The sequence below is a fragment of the Aulonocara stuartgranti genome (genome assembly GCF_965226115.1).
Source record: "Aulonocara stuartgranti genome assembly, chromosome: 23".
NCBI classification, from domain to species: domain Eukaryota; kingdom Metazoa; phylum Chordata; class Actinopteri; order Cichliformes; family Cichlidae; genus Aulonocara; species Aulonocara stuartgranti.
The window spans coordinates 4,374,623-4,379,267 of NC_138958.1; positions in this window are offsets into that span (position 1 = coordinate 4,374,623).

Genomic DNA, 4,645 nt, shown 5'->3' on the forward strand with positions numbered 1-4,645 from the left:
CTGGTGTAGTAGGTCACAGTGGAAGAGCTGAACCGGAGAAAGTAAAGTCACCTCACTCCCAGATCGCACCACTTCACATATGAGCAGTCATTTTCACGCGTATGCTCACCACCTGAACCTGAGTGGCAGGTTTAGTCTCTAGGTGACCTGACAACAATTCTTCATTACACAGTGACTCATTGTGCTGTGATTACAGAGTTACTGAGCTTAAGTATTATTGCAAAGGCGTTGGAAATAATTGGGATTAATTTAAAAGCTGATTGACTTGACTGAGACTTACTCCATTCATTGCAACACGTTCATCAGGACATTTGGGTTGGGCAGCTTCTGAATTCAAGATGTTCGAACAAAGGTAGAATTTGTAAAACACTAAAACGTGAAATGAGGTCACAACATGCAGCTGCGTCTGCGATTTCACCTTAATCGGTGCCCGTAACAATGTGTTTACTTACCCCAAAGCAAAGAGAAGTTGAGACATGCCAGGTCAATTCTGATTGGCTAGCTGTGAGTCAAACATTTCTGAAATGCCTGTGGAGAAAGAGTGTGTAAGTACTAATCACCTTGAGGGGATCTATACATGGGGACATGCATTAATTTTTTTTAAGTCCCCTCAAAGTAAATAATCAGTTTAGGGCAGGTTTATATTTGAGGTTGGTTAAAAGTATGGTTATGGTTAAAGCACAAGTCAAGAAAATGTAAGTCATTAGAATATTTTTTGAAATAACTGCACGTATGTGTCTGTGTGAGTGGGTTAGGAGAGGTGGATGGGAGGCTTCTGACGTCATTTAACCTCGTCGTCATACAGGAAACATGCCTCCGCCCGTACAGACTCTGAGTTACAAAGGGAATGTGCCTCACCATCTGTGCATGTGTGTCTGTGTGTGCGTATCACCAGAGTCCAGGTGGTGTCCTGTCTAGCAGAGTCATGAGCTTTGTTTCCACCCCAAGGCCACAGGAGTTCACTTACGCACATGTACAAAGAGTACCTCTTGTTCTGCTGAAGGGACTGGAGGTTCAGTTGTGCAATAGCTTTGATGCCGTTTTGTTTAGCTTTGCATTAGGAACTCCAGTGCAGAAAGTCCTGCCTTTTGGCTGCTTTATCCTCTCCGGTATTCTGTTCTCCATCAAAAATAATGATAAAAAACATTCACTTTCATTGGCTGCTCTGCTTGCATTTGCAAAATATCTTCATGTTTAGTCTGGGCCCCTCCGCAGCATTTCTGCGGCTAAGCTGCAGAAAGAGAAAGCATACTTGGAACATCGGGAGAAAATATTGAAGACACTAAATTATACTCTTGAATTACTGGCTGAGCAGTCGGGTGGAGCAGGGCTACATTCACACAGTATGTGTAAGAGACTTAAAGCTGCTGCTTCTCAAACCAGAGCAACTTCTGCTGCTGCTGTATTTACACACATAGATGTCCAGAGTCAGTGCTTTCAGGTTTTATGTGATTATCTTGGTAACTGTTGTAATTAAGACATGAATTTAAAGGCTCTTTATTAAGAGAAAATATTCTCATATGTTGAAAAACCCTGACATAGAATGTCTGTAGAGAGTCATTTAATCTCTATAGATGATTGTCCTCCAGAATTCAGTTTTTTAAAGACAGCAAACACGCAGCAGAGATTTGAAATCCAGCTGGCTTCACATAAATCTGGTTTAGTCTTTGTCCTGAGACCTAAACTAATGTCAAGAAAAGCTACTCTGCTGTTTCACTAATACAAGCAAACTGACCGCTTCACAACAAGATGACATGAAGGTGAAGCACACGACAGGTAATCTAGACAAGATTAATTTTAGACAGGAGAAAACACAACTTTAAACTGCTCCAGCTGTGTTCACTTCTTAGCTGCAGTCACCTTGAAATGTTGCCAGATGCTAAGCGACAACTTATAATGAACAAAATTGTTCTGTAAAGATGAGCTGCTGGATGAGAATTTGTCAAGTTGGTCACACAGACTTCTAGTACAATTTGTCTCTGAGTGGATCTGTACATCAACATTGTTCAGTTCCAGCCAATTGGACCGGCTTCAGGTGTTCAGTTCAGACTCTAATGTTTAGTTAAATTTTAAGTTTTTTACCACAAATTATCCATAAAATATTGACATAACCACTGTGACTAATGGGGACTGTTTTTAACCCTGGAGATTGGTCTTTTTGTATGGTGGCCCTGAGAGGCCAAACAGACTGAAACTGAAAACACCAGAAAAACGCTGCAAAAGCACACAAAACACAACGGAAATTGGAAAAATGAAAACGAAAACAGAAATAGGAATAACAGATTTACAAAAGCAAAAGTGTTTCTGGGGAGACAATAACCCGACGGACCAGTTGCAGGAACCAAAATATGCTAGGTAAGCGTGTAGGCTAATAGTTAGCCTACACGCTTACCTCTCATCTTTTCTTTCCTCACAAAACCGATAGATCCTCCACTTATTTTAAGTGTCTCCCAGCGCAATTCTTATCTCTCTATTATTAGAGTCTTGACCTTTCATTATAAACCACACTGAAGCAACTTTTGGGATGATTTGGTGCTATATAGATAAGATAAAATGGAACTAAACTGAAAGGAAATTTAACTTTGAATTTGTTTTTTGCCTTGAAAGTTGCAGCTTGGTATTTACTGATTTATTGATCAACCTTAGATCCACTTCAAAGAAAGACCCACTAATGCTGGCTAGCAGCTAACAGTGGCAAAAACAGCAGAGCTTAGCAACAGAAAAACTCAGGATATCCACAACAACAAGTGAGCTTCACAGACTCATCGGCTCATATCAGACTCCTTTCACAAAGTCTCCAGAGAAAATAGACTTGGAAACCTGCTGAGATGAACAAGGAAATGACTCACTATAGATGAAAGGTGGCCAGAGTTGTTTGTCTTACAGTGGCCACCATAGATAGGATTTTGCACTTTAATTGAGAGGAGGCATAAAACAGAATTCAGTTGACTGCAACGTCTGCGATCTGCTGATGTCTAGCTGTGATATTTTACAAAGAGCACCTTTAAAATCAAACAAATCTGTCCCTCAAATCTTTCCAGTTCTTTGTACATTCCCTCATGTCCATTCTGATGAAATAAAGGCATGAATAACAATTTCCAATTAACAGCGTGGTACGAAAGAACTCACATTGGCAACTTGAAAGTGATAAAAGCAAGAGTGAGTCAACATGAGCCTCCAAGGGGAAGGCTGACTCACATATTAAGCCATGACAGATAGAAGATTTTGCAAAAGCGTCAAGGAGGACCTAGAGTTTCCATTACCACAAATCTGTTGAGGGCACAAGCACTACCTTCTCTTTATTAAGTTGGAGAAAATTGTCAAATATCTGATTTTTGATACAGTCCAAGCGCCTATGGAAGATCTATAACTTAGAAAACAAAACATATAGTGCTGAAAAGAGAGCAGATGTAACAGAAACAGTAAAGGCCCCAAAAGAGGACCCGAACTTACAAGCAGCCACAGGATCGTTCAGACAAATATGAAGAAAATAATTAAAAACAAATCTACAGAATACATGAAAATAAAGCTTTTATTGGTGTAACGAGTCTTACTGAACCACTAGTTTAACATTAGCCAACCAGTCCTGGGTAATATATGCGCATGTGTCCATGCAAATACAAACTCATGCAGGTCTTTTCTCTTCAGGGCCATCCATCTTTCTGCATATTTCTCTCTCTGTGTAGGCGAATGTGGACACTGGTCTCCATTCTTTGCACAATCTCTCAGTCTGATTTCGTCCCTCAGTCATCAAACTGAAGTATCAGGTACACAGAATGCAGAGCTCAAGTTTCAGAAAGCATGCCGTAATCCATCGTCACGCAGATGATCACACTTGAAGAAGTGCAGCAGGGAAATTATCATAGAGTTATAAAACCAAAACAGCTTTATGATACTCTGACAAAGGCAACATGTGAAGGCTGAATCATCAAACTACCCTGTACTACTGTGGCACAAACTAATCTCCGAAAAAAGTATCTTTGCATCTGTCTTCCATACGAGTTTCCTTTATGTCTCCTTTCAGACCACATCAATGCCTCTATTCTGTTTTAGTCTTCTTGACACAGTAATGAATTGGGATAAGCCAACACCCTCACTTTAAATGGCTTAAAAGTCACAATAGAGCGATCACATCATGGAAACTTCCTTTCTATAGTCTCCTTTCTACCTGTCTCCTTCTACTTTGCCCGTCTATCTCTGTTTGTCTTATATACACACTCTCTAAGGCTTTGAGTGCGAGATGCTGTGTGCCAGCAGGACTTGTAGCCATTGACAGGGGGTTAAATGTGGAAACAGGACCTGCGCGTCTGATCTCCGTCTCTTTGTGAAAACATAGCAACCCAAATAAGGAGATCGTCCACGGCTGAAGAGCGGAGCAGCCAGACCATTCCTGAGAGCGAGCTTGGATGGGTTTGATAGGGTGGAGTGTGTGTCTAAGAGAGTGATAGCCAGGGAGTTAGGATGGAGTGGACGCAGAGTGGTGAGTGGCTGAATGAAGAGAGGAATGGACAGAGAGTGAGAGGATGGAGAAAAGTGATGGATGTAGGGAGGGAGGGGGAAACATGGGAGGAGGATGGCGATAGGGGTGGTGAGTGGAGACTGGAGGCAGGTTCTGTTGAAGTTTAAATAACCATCCTTATAGGGC